The sequence below is a fragment of the Nanorana parkeri genome, unplaced genomic scaffold (assembly GCF_000935625.1).
Source record: "Nanorana parkeri isolate BGI_ZX_2015 unplaced genomic scaffold, ASM93562v1 scaffold9, whole genome shotgun sequence".
Lineage (NCBI taxonomy): Eukaryota > Metazoa > Chordata > Amphibia > Anura > Dicroglossidae > Nanorana > Nanorana parkeri.
The window spans coordinates 1380940-1394044 of record NW_017306277.1 but is presented as its reverse complement, the minus strand read 5'-3'; the positions used below and the strand labels follow the sequence as shown (position 1 = coordinate 1394044).

The window sequence follows — 13105 nt, the reverse complement described above, 5'->3', positions numbered from 1 at the left end:
GGGGAAAAAAATTATAGAAGGGGGGGGGGGGGGGAGGAGCTAGATGACAGGCAGGGACTGCTGGGGAATACTGCTGTGTTAATGCTAGTGACAGGCTGCAGCATACATGTATTTTTTGCTTTTGCCCGTAGTCCTACTTTAAACTGAGATGACACATATGTAACATCAACGGTGGAGCTTGTCAATTGTGAAGTGCTTTTCCTTTTTCCTGCAATCACTTCCCTTTAATCATGAAGGTGTAATTCATCGCACTGTGTTGTATGACTCTATAGGAGAACTACAGAGGGACAAATGCACAGACTGTACAAAAGTCTTCACCATATGCCGACAGTATCAATTTTTTAATAATTGATTGTTCATCAAAGTGAAAAGAAGAGCAGGACTGCTAAATTCAAAGTTATTCAAATTCCACCATGAATAATGGATGATTTTCATATTAAATACACAGTGTATTAAGCAGTCTACGTTTTATTCCATTCTGTCCTTCAGTTTAACTATTTGGGAGAACATAATGAATGATCAACCTGCAGCCGGAATACAATGGGCGGCCTGTTTAACATGCAAGTGGCACACTTGGCGTCTATTTTTTTGACAATTAGATGTGTGGGATTTGAGATTCAGCAAATCTATTTCAGTCTGGATGGAGTGACTTGAAGGTTTTATTTTTATGCTGGTAACTCATGCCTTGTTCCCATCCATCATTAAACAGGGCTGTCGCCCACAGTCCTGTCATTCTATTGTCTTTTCTCTTTACATATTGCCTAATATTAGAATTTAAAGGAGAATGCCAAGCTTAAGTAAAATCTGAACGCCAGGAAAATGGCTAAGTACACAGCTGAAATTATTACAGGTTTGCCATTTTAGGCGCCAATTATTTGCATTTTGCCTATTCAGTCTTGAGATTTACTCAGCACTGCCAGGCAGCAGCGCTAGCTTGGTAAATTGAGTTTTCTGCAGTGCACTTAAGCAATACTGGTAAAGGAGAATCATGGGGGGAGTGGAATACACTCATCCCAATAGTTAGAGCTGACATACGACACTGAAGCTGTCACGTCGCCTCTTTTGATCGAGAACTGAGCGATCAGTTCCCGATCTTCTCCGGCAGTCACTACTCCCAGCAAGGATTCCTACCATGCCCCTCCATTCCCCCAGCACTGACTGAAGGGACGGGCAGGGGAGGTGGCGGCCACAGCTTGCTCTAATCTCTAGAGAGGCAGAGCCAGCTGTCATTCAGGTATGGGGTGGATCCGTCTCGGCTGCAGTACGGCTCTGCACTGTCAACATAGCGGGCAATAGCTCACTATATGTTAAGTTTTGGTTCACAGGAGGACATTAGAATATGTCCTCCTGTGACCCTAAAGAGAACTATGGCAACAAAAAGGTTGGACCATAGTTCTCTTTTAAGGTCACCTCCCTGCCCCCAGCCTGTGAATGGACAATTACAGAGCAGCAGACTGATGAGTGCATACCTCTACTCTCAAACCCTATCAGCAAGTTCCTTGTCAGCACATCTGCATGTAGCTTGCTTGGTCAGCCTGTGGTGCTGGCCCTCCCTATATCCTTGTCTGGGGGCAGCTGTAGAGGGGATGACAAAGTCTGATATCAAGTCAAATTCAGGCACTATGCTGGCAATATACTATTCATTTTTTCTTGTTCAGCCAGCTGTGAAAAAACACACTCCATACACCCCCCACCCCATTTCCCTGCAGGCACCTATTGTAAAGGTGGATGGGGTCGCTGTTCAGGTATTCTGTTAGAATATCTGAACAGTAACTGCAGCTGATTGGCCAAGAATTTTAAAACCACCTCTTTCGACAAAAGTCAACTTTAGGCAAACAGCTGCAACCACAGGGCCACAAAATGTTCAAATTTCAGCCGGGTCAGTAGGCCTTGGACAAAATTCGAGCAGTTGTATGGCTGGCTACATTTAAAAATACAAAAAATAAGTTTTAATATTATTTGCCTAAAGCTTAGTTTTTAAGCTTGCATTAGCTAGAGCCCAAAGACAATGTTCCTACAAAATCTGAGTCATTTTCAGTTTTCTTATTAGTTCTGTCCATGTGTTTCTGACACATGACTATCATACATAACAAATTAATTTCTGGCGCTTAGAAGAACAGCAGGCTCTTGTAATTGTAATCCTGACTCATCAGGAGTATAGTTGCAAATACGTTTAGCAGGTCTTAACCAGATTTTAAAGTGCACCTCTGATCTCCTAATCCACCACAAAGAAAAGGCATCTTTGTATGGAGGAGTAAAGCAGCTGACCATTGATGCCTTGAGGTTTGCAATCACCATAATCCATAGTAATTGGGTCCTATTTTCTTGCATGGCAACTAACTTAACTGGCACCATTGCTTGTAGTATAGCCGGCAGTGCCCTCCTACTACTAAAAGTACGGTGGTGCAATTCTCCTGAGATCATCTAGGCTTCAAACACTGGTCCTTTCCTAGTTATCCTAGTTATGAGAGAAGCATTGCCAGAAATTGAAATAAGTGAACACACTGCTGATAAACAGCAAGGGGGGCGAGCTAAGGGCACCACTGGCAGTGCAGCAGCCGAATGTACCGCTAAAGACGTGCAACTAGGAAACAAAGTACCCAATAAATTGAACTTTAAATGCTCTTTTAATGATTCCATTCCTTTGTCACTTTTTTGCTATTGCTTTTTAGAATCCACTAGGGTGTTGGTAAAAGTGTTAATGGCTCCCTTGTGGATTCACCACAAGGGAAAATGCACACCAAAGAAGGAAAACAGGAAGTTAGGTCCATTGCAACATACCGGTAGTTACTTGGACCAGGAAGTAATGTAGTCTGCCAAATTAAACGTGACCGAGGAGCTAACCTGCCCTTTGTGTGGCCAAAATGCATAAGGTCCAGTTTGGAAGACAGCACTCCCTTACAGATGAACACTTCTAGGAAAATGTAAAAAAAGCATACATACCTTTTTTCCAATGGTCCTCTGGCTGGTTCGATGGCATCACAGGCCCTTTCTTTCAGTGGTAGTGGAGGATGGTCCTTACTGCAACAGTGAGCACCATGCACGCAGAATTACTGTAAACCCAGGCTGCGTGATGGCATCGCCCATGGGAGGCGGGTCCATGACAGCCTGGGCTCATTCAACCGAAAAAACTGCGGACATCTAGTGGCAGAAAAGGTTTACGGGGCGGGGAAGCTTCAAATTCAAAGAGTATTGCAGCAAAAGCCCTTTGCTATTTTTTACATGTTCGGGGGTATTTTTCAGCTTGAAGACTCGGTTGGAGTTCCATTTTAAACTAGCTCAACCAAATACTGCTTTAGCGACTTTTAAAGGAATACACATGTGATTAAAGGGATCACAGTATGCTTGGCTGTTCTTTAATACCCATCTCATACGTTTATTTTATTTTTTCTGATTTACCAAGAAACACAAAGAGAAAGAAAGGTGAAAATGTAAAATGTGTAATAAAATGTCAGTAATTTATAACAAAGTGATTTGGAGTCGGGAACTGTACTACACTCTACATGTCTACATGTATGCATGAATGAATGCATGAATGAAATAAAGTAGAAGAATGTCTTACACCTAATAAATTAGAAAGTAACTACTATTCCAGCAACTCATTAATTCCTGGAAGGAAAAATTAAAGATTTTTTTTTCTATGTGCACCTGCGTCGAAGTGAAATGTGTGAGCCATGCTGTGCCGTTATAATTTATTTTATACAACGTAATGCACAGTCTTTTTTTTTTTAAATTACAGTATGAGAGTATTATTATGCAGTACGATTAACAGCCAACCAGGAAATAGCTTTCAGGAGCTTGGAATAGGAAAATAAAACTAATGGAATCCAATTTGTGCTTGATTACAGAATCCAGAAGTCTGAATGGTGGAATTAGTGTTGCTGGCTGACCTCTGCCCAACCGGTAATTAGATAAACCAAGCTTAAATAGATGCAAACCTTAACAAAATGACATATACAGGGTTATTCACAAAGGGGTGAAGAGCTTGGAGAAGTCAGGAGAAGTGAACAATCTAGGCCAACATAGCTGAATTGGAAAGTGAGCTGAATTGGAGAATTTTTCCAGCTCAGCTATGTTGTCCTAGATTGTTCACTTCTCCGGCCCTCTCCAAACTCTTCACCCCTTTGTGAATAACCCTGTTAGTTTGTTCAAGTACTGTGTATCAAAAACAATGGTCATTTTATGTTAAATACTATTTTCACCTTTCTTTTCATACTGTGTTGCTTCTCAGTACTGCCAATCTCCTACAGCCTCTTTCAGCCACTTCCTGTCTACAGGCACTCCAGTGATGGCCGCATGGCATTAATCAGGTTGGGTTTCCTAATGGTGACAACAGTGGACTGTGCTTGTGTAATTTATGTGCTGAAATAGTGATTTTGATCTCCATTTAGAATTTGTGTGACATAATGACAAATACAGAAGTACAATTGGGAGACGGGGACAAAGCGTTGTCACCAGGAAGTGCCAGAATGAGGCAGATCATGGCAGGATCACAAGGAATTATTTTAATGAAAGCTGCAGCTGAAGGATATTGAACACTACTTCTAAAATCACATTAACATGGTAAAGCTTATATGAAAATGTACTGATTGGGTTTGCAGATAAGGCAGGGTATAACATTTGCTGTGGATGCTCAATAAGAAGGCAATAAAAACCTATCCTTTACCACACAAATAATTTAAAGTGGACCTGCTATGCAGTTCTAGAAAATATACCATGAATTATAACTACTAAAAAAAACAAATCTTTAAAAGAAATGTTGACTGTGAAATCCCAACTCCATGAGTAGCAAGGGTGGGTACACTAAACACCACATGACCATTTACAGCCCATGAGTCTAAAGCTGGCTACATACATTGGTAGATTTTCATAGGAACATTCATGCGAAAAAATCTGGTCAGAACAAATCAATAATGCCAGAGACTTGATCAATGTTGTTCGAAATTTAGTTTGATTGTAACATTATATTTTTGAATTAATGGAATTTCTCAAATGGAAAACAAATTCACTGTTAGAATTTCGTTAGATGAAAGATAACCATCCTCCTCCTCCAATTTTTTTTTCATCACTACGGTCAAAATTGATTGCCTATTTCAGCCAATTAACTATAATAAAATCGAACGAGCGTTCTGATTTTTTTTGTTTTCAAATGAACTTCTACTGGTGTGTACTTTGTTTTAGAGTTTGAAAACGTTTCCAGGTTTTGCAGAGACTGATAGGGGGCCAAACAAACCAAAAATGTTCAGCTGTGGGTCATCTCATCACAATTGCCAGCGATATCTTCATTGGCCTCAGGCTGAAACAGATCTTCACTAAACATATTATTAATTCATTGTAATGCTGTATGGCCAGCTTAATGCATGCCTGGAACTTCTAACCCAGAGATTGTGTTAGTAAGTGGGAGCATGTCCTGGTAAATGGGCCGCTCAAAGTATGTATGATGCTGATGATAGGTCCACTTAAAGGAGTGCCGAAATATGCTCTGTTAACAATACAGATCTTCAAGTCAGGCCGGACCAATAGACTTGAAGTGCAGCACATCACAGTCAGTATGCAGCATTCTAAAGTAGGAAGCAGAGCCTACACGTCATGAAAACATGGCTGTGCAGTGTACCTAAAGTTTTGTAAACATCCAGTCACTTATAGATGACAAGAAATTGATCAATTTACAGATATGTATTAAAGAGAGCACACAGCTTCATATTAAAGTTACACTAAACTCAGGAGCTAAACCTTGAAAATGCATTCAAGTACCCTATTAACAAACATGTATCCTATTTGTGTATCACACGGCTGTAGATCCTCAAATCATCTCTGAATTGGTGCCGCCACTGTCCTTCCTTCTGGAGGGTGGCTACTTTTGTTCCCTATGGTCCCTGTGTGTGTTGTAAAGTAGTCACCGCTCCAAGCTCACTTTTGTGATAGACTACAATCTTATGTTTAGCTTACCAATTGATATTGAGATTATAGTCCATCACATGAACGAGTTTGGAGAGGTAGCTTTTTTTTTTTTAAAGCACTGGAACTGAACGCAATGGTATGATCTAGACTGATTGGAAAGCAATCAATGTACTGTGCTTGCATTTTGGATGCTTTGAAAAAGTGCAACTGAACACAGCTGGTGTGAATAAGCCCCTTGAGTTTTACCCTCACTGCCCCCTCTTCCTGCCACTAATCACTTAGACAAGAAGAGAGGTGAATTCTCTCCCATGGAGTCAACAGTCCACAATAAAAACTAAACCAGTGACTAGAGAAGACTTTATACGTACCATTTAAATTTAACTCTGGACTATAACAACCCTCCATCCAGATTCTCCCCAGCACAAGATTTTTAAACCCTGGTCAAGTGGTCTCCTAGAACAGAAACATGCTGGCTGTTTTTACCAATAACTGTGACAAATTTTACTTGGACTGTTGACAGTAAGCTGGTGCTCTCTTTTCTCTAAACAACTGATCCCCCAAAAAACCCAATAGGGGCTCTTAAGGCTGCGACACACTGCACACGAAGCAGCGCGGATCGGTGGTGCCCTGCCTTCGCGAGCAGTGTGTCATGATGTAATTTTCTCCTCGGCACGTCAGCTTGCGAGAGCTCGCGTAGTCGTGCATGCAGAGATGAAAAATGTCATCTTCAGCCAATCGGCTCGCGCATATAAACCCGCGCGTCAGCATGCGACATCTGGCTGGTTACGCACAAGTCGATTGGCTGAAGGTGCAGTCAATCATCTGCCTGCACTCAGCTCACACACTGCACGCAAAGCTCCGTGCCAGACAGCTTTGCTTCACTCTGCATGGCTTTGCGTGTCGATTTAACGTTCCCAACTCTATCCAAAAGTGAAAAGTGAGTTCATATCAACAGGCACTTGGCAAGAATTCTAATGACTCACCCTTAAACACAGTTGACCACTAGAGGGAGTAATTACAAATTCGAAAATAAAATACCTCAAAAATTGGAACAGAAAGTAAAAATGTGAAGTGTAAATAACTGATTAGGGTAATGTTAAAATACAGACTCAAAATGTGTACTTGCCAAAGATACATAACTATATCTATCTAGAGAGAGAGACAGATATAGCTTCCCTTTAATATAGGTAAAACATGAGACTTTAAAAATGACATTAGGGTATGCATTATGTAAGACACAAAATGCGTACTCACTAAAAAGACTAATATATATTTATTTTCCCTTTAAAATAATCCCAGGTTAGCTAAAAGTCTTCACCTGAGTGGAAGACAAAGAGTTCAGAATCACGTACGGCACACTCCTCTCCCAGGAACAGCATTACTGCTCCCCGGGAGCCCGTCCCTGGTAATAGCTGGTAGCAGAGCTTTTCAATATCAGCTTCTCTCATTACAATGTGTTTTCCATCTACATGAAAGTGCATTATGTGGAATTCAAAAGAATCCAAAGTGACACTTGAAGTGAGATCACTGCATTGTGTTCTAGTCCGCTGAATTACATCTGGGACGGAATGAGAAGTCAAGTAGCCCCACCAGATCACTCAATGCTGGTCTGCACACTCTTAGGTTACATGGTGCAGTACAATATCTGTTTACTTTAATACTCTGCTCTTGTCTGAATCCAATGCAGCCCCCCGGGAGTATGCGTAGAAAAACGAGAGAAGAGAGGGAATGCTTATACTCTTCCCATAATCTGATTGAAGCAGCAGAAAGGCGAGGTCCCCAAACATTCAAACCCTGCGGTGTGCCGTCTTGATCCTCCTTTTTTTCCTTTCCACAGAATCCCGGCACAAAAGCAAAACTCTACTCTGGAAGTCTACATTGTTTGTAGTTCCTGCTTTGATCTCTCCTGCTCTACAGGTCATCCCAAGGTGATAGACGCCAAGTGTACTGCCTTGGAAACTAAACAAATATAAATTGCAGAGCATTAAACGGTAAAAATGAAAAGAACTCTCCAAAAAGGCCATGAAATTAAAGCATACTTTATATCGAACTAATCGGGGGGAGGGGAAATCGAACAAACTGTAGAGTTTTAGTAAAACTCTAATAATATTCCGTTTATAAGTTTTAGTTATCAGGGTTTTGAACGTTCAACAAGGAAATGTAAAACCTGTTGTGGGATGACTTGTGTCAATTGGCAGGGCTTGTCCTCACCCATCACCTTGACTATTAGCAGTTTTGGATCATTCTCATCTCAAAACACACAGCGAGAACATTCGTTGACAGGAGTCCAGGGAGAAGTTTGATCACTTCTACTGATCAAGCAAAGTTCTCCAAAAAACTGTTTGCTGTTTATGTGCTGCAAGTGAGAACCCCTTTAAACTAGAGCTACACAGGCGACTTTTAGTAGGTCAAGTGTGTTAATAAAAAGGACTAGTGAAATGACTGTTGGCTAAAATGACTGAGTAAACGTCTGTGACTCAAGTATCATATAGTAGAGGTCAATCACTCCTAACAGGAGCAATGTGCCATCACATGAGAATAATTACTACTATATGCTACTTGTGTAGCTTACTGCATAGGGAGCCATTTGTCCCATCTAGGGATGTTCAGATACCAAGTACTGTACTCGGTATAAATACAAGTACAGATACTATTACGGCTCCAAAACTAGACTAGAGAAAAATGTAAAAGTTAGGAGGCAGCTGTCATTTTTTAGTATACGGAGCTCTTGGGATTTGTGCATTCCTGTTTTAATGTATGATTTGTGTTTAATATATATATATATATATATATAAAAAAATATAAAAAAGGGATGCACGATACAATTTTTTTAATTCAAATACCGATACTTGTTCAAGTACTCACAGATACAAGTAGTAATACCTTGCCTAGGGCAGCAGCAAAGCTAAATACACCGCTGCACACGGGGACTCTTATACACACATACACATGCACAGTCACACACATATACACAAAGGTTGAACTTGATGGACCTGTGTCTTTATTCAACCTCAAATACTATGTAACTATATACTATATAACTAACCCTGTGTACAGGGTAGGGTTAGAAGCAGTAGCAGAGTTAGATGGAATAAGCCTTCCTAGGGGTTTAACTTTGTACTTGACATTAAGCAAACACAAATTTCAGATTCTGGTTCCTTTAAAAAAGTGTATTGTACAATGGGGAAATATAGTCAAGCTTTGTTGTACAGAAAGCTAAATTGTTCTTATTTGATACTTTAAAAAATGAAAGCATTTGATAGAGGTAGGAAACGCTCAAAGTTCTTTGTCATTCTATAGCAAATAAAAAGATGATTCCATTTAGTCCACTGAGACTCGTGTAGTCAATCGAAGTCCAAAGTGCCTGCCAAAATTTCACTGAATTACCTCTTTAATCTCTCCATGGCACTCCGAACTGAACTGTAAGTGTTTGGACAAGGGCTCGAAATGGCTGCCAAATCGTTGCATAAACAGGCATTCTATGTGATAAATAAATTTCAGAAAATTATTACATCAAAATGGAAAGCAGTTGGACTCGAGTGCTTCGATGTACCCAATCTAGATATTCTGGAACACCGCCTTGAAATTGATAACTGGGGGACATACTCGGACTTATAATGATTAAAAATGAAGAAAATGAGTGATGACGTATATCTGCATTCATCACACATGAATATATTACCAGCATCGCAGCGGTATCTCTTATTTTATGCCTAGGGGCATGTTATTGGAAGAGGAATGTCTCTGCCAACATTTGTGCACCTATTTTTCATGTCCCATAGATTGATTGCCATTCACATCTGCAACATTAAATGACTCTGAAAGTAGGGCAATTAATCCTAAATGCTATTTGTTCTAATCCTAACGTGTCAGACAGTTTTAGATTTTTACCCACAAGAATGGAGAACTTGTGGCAGCTATAAAAGTAGCTAAAAGGTAAGTTACAGTGTAAATAAACACCCCGTCAGGCCCCATCCACATCAGTCAGAAAAACACGGCCCCATCTCCTGCAGCTATCTTAAATGGAAGCAAATGGGGTTTGGGGTCAATTTCATTTTAATTGTAGATGTTTTTGGACTGAAATTATCTGGGGTTTTTTTATTATTTGTATTCTAAAACAATATTTAACAGATGACAAAGGATTTCCATAGCACTATGGGTTATCTCAAGAGAGAGAGCACAGCACTAGCTACCTGCCTTCAGGCTTGCTCTGTCCAATTACACTGGTGTAAACATTTTGGAAAATGATCGACCTCTCAGATAAAATGTGTTAATTCTTACATATTTTGATGAGATGAATTTGAAAACAGGTGATAATGTGCTGGTTGGTTGGCGAAAGTTTTCAAGATATTTCACAAAAAAGATTTATACACAGTCAAGTATATTTGCCTACAAGGGAAGGAGATGTCTGATGATCATGATGCCTCATAACTTCTCAACAAAGTACGTTAGAACAATGAAAATGGTACTACATGGAAGTGTATAAATGTATCTTCACTTTGAGACTAAAGATTATTACCGAACTGTCATTTATTGTTCTTTTATTGCAAGGTACATTGTCTCGGTCAGATTTACGCATCATACAGTTGCATCTGGTGGCTTGTGAAAGTGTCATTGCCTAACATTTCCAAGGAACAGTTGCGTGATATTTTCCCTCAGAAGCCAAGATGCCTTGAAACTGTGTAAAAAATGCAGATCACTCCTGCTACATTTGTGGCGAGGTTAATTTGCATCTCAAAAGTGCAGTATGACGCCAGTGGTAAAAAAGAGGCATACCCCCTATATTTTGGATGTAAAATAGGGGCTCAGGACAAGAGTTGGGCCCCTCATTAATGTTGCTTTACATGTGCAACTTATCTGCGTAATTGGCTAAACAAGAAAAAGTCCATGCCCTTCGAAGTCCCAATCGTGTGGAGGGAACCCACCAATCATAGTAGCGACTGCAAAATGCATGAAAATGTTACTGCCACTGGTCTCAGCGCTTCGATAAATCCCGCTGTGTGTATTCAGGACTGACTGTGCATGAGGACTCTACACGTGTCAGCAGTCCATGTCCATTTAGGACTGCCATAAAAAGGACAGGGACTGCTGACACTTGTAATGCCCTCACACACAGTACAGTCATATCATCATTATATGATGGTCCTGTGTGTAAGGAGACTACAAGTGCCTGCAGTCCCTGTCCATTATATGACAATCCTGGTGTCCTTTGTGTGAGGGCACTACAAGTGCCTGCAGTCCCTGTCCATTATATGACAATCCTGGTGTCCTTTGTGTGAGGGCACTACAAGTGCCTGCAGTCCCTGTCCATTATATGACAATCCTGGTGTCCTTTGTGTGAGGGCACTACAAATGCCTGCAGTCCCTGTCCATTATATGACAATCCTGGTGTTCTGTGTGTGAGGGCACTACAGGTGCCTGCAGACCCTGTCAATTTAATGTACAGTGACTGTTGACACTTGCAGTGTCCTCACACACAGAACACCAGGACTGTCATATGATGATTAGTGGACCCGAGCTTTGTACCACGGCAAGCAGCAGGGTTATTTATTCACAGATTGTATTCACAACCCTCCGCATGGCCCTTCGTAAGTTTGGATTCGACACACCTGACGTATAGGATCACTGGCTTGTTTGCTCCTCTTTAAATGACATTAAGGTACACGTGTTTTGCCCTATGTGGTTGTAGTTCAAAGCTTTGCGCGTACAAGCACCAAAAAGTACACTGCATTGGGCCGAACGGCTTAACACAGACATGCACTCCTCCACCAATTACCTTGCAATTAATCAAATGAAGACTGCAATCCCAAACCCACAATGATGCTGCAGTCCTAATTCAGATACAAGTGCTGATTTAATTACGCTGTATCTGATTCCGACGCAGGTCTAGCATGCGTGCAGATTGTCTGCCGGTATCCACAGCACATGTGTTGTTTGTAAAAAAAAACGACTTGCTTGGACGGCCTCAAAAAGCCGTTCCCTTCAGCACAGCCGAATCTTGTCGAATAATGTTCTGCAAATTTAAAATGATTTTCACAAATGGGCACTCCTGATTTATTGTTATCAACAGAAGACGAAGACAAATAATTTATGGAGGAACAAAATATTCTAAGAGGAGAATTTTCAGAACATGCACAAGATAAATAACAGGAGGGAAACATCAGCACTATGTGCCGTGCTGCTAATATGGATGATGTATAGTAACTTCTAATGATTTATAAGGTGTGAATTCCCGAGCCGTGACTGAAAAGAAACAAACTGCTTACTGTTCGCACAAATCCATTTTCAGGTGGAATATGAATTTTGATCTTAGCTTATCAAATAATGGCTTCTGCTTTCATAACAACCACATATTAACATAGAGAAAAAGGAGAGGATGAAACCAAATTGACAGTTTTTTTTTTTTTTTGGAATCGTTTGAAGGTGTTAAGTTGACCAGAAAGAATCTTTAGCTGTTTAATGTATAAAATGCTAATTTTGTGGGTAACAGACACCAAACGTCTAATATGTTTAACATGCATACAACTTGCAAGCATGGAGCATATGGAACACCCATAGCTCTTTTTTTATCTCCATGGAAAAAAAAAAAAGTATCTTTATCTCCATGGGAAAGAGCTACTGGAGGGGAAGTTCCAAACCATTTTATCTAAAAAATCTGTGGATTGTTAGGGCAGTATTTAATATAATGTCACCCACGGGGCACTACTTCGGGCATAGGGCAGCAATGTGGATAATTACAAATGGTAATGGTTTTTTTTCTTATTTTGTTTCCCTTTCATCTGATCATGCAGCTACATTCAGCAAGAGAACTGTTGGGGTGCACTGCATCTTGAGAGAAGATAGAAGACTTGTCACAGTTCAGGAAACATGAAAAGTCTCTCTTTTCTCTTGATTGTCAGTCTGTAATGCTAAAATGTAGCTGAGAATATAAAGCAGACTAAACCTTGCCGCCAATATACTACATTCTAACAGTAGTTGTTACCTAAACACGAGAGGTGGAGATTCCACACAGCAAAACCATCGGTTAGGTTTGTCTAGGGTGGCAAATGTCCACAACCAGCCTTGCTGAGCGTGCCTGGTTTGTTCTGTGGCATCTTACACCTAAGAGTATCTTAGCATATACCCGATACTTGTGTAATGTTCTCCAAATGACAGGTCAAGCTAGAGGGGCCTACATATACCTTAAGAGCATGCTGGATTTCTT

At 40.5% G+C, this 13105-nt stretch overlaps 1 protein-coding gene across 2 annotated transcripts in view; it reads right to left on the bottom strand.

Moving 5' to 3' along the window:
- PTPRG (protein tyrosine phosphatase, receptor type G) overlaps positions 1-13105 on the bottom strand; it is a 486631-nt gene that overhangs the window by 160771 nt on the left and 312755 nt on the right. The window lies entirely within an intron of this gene.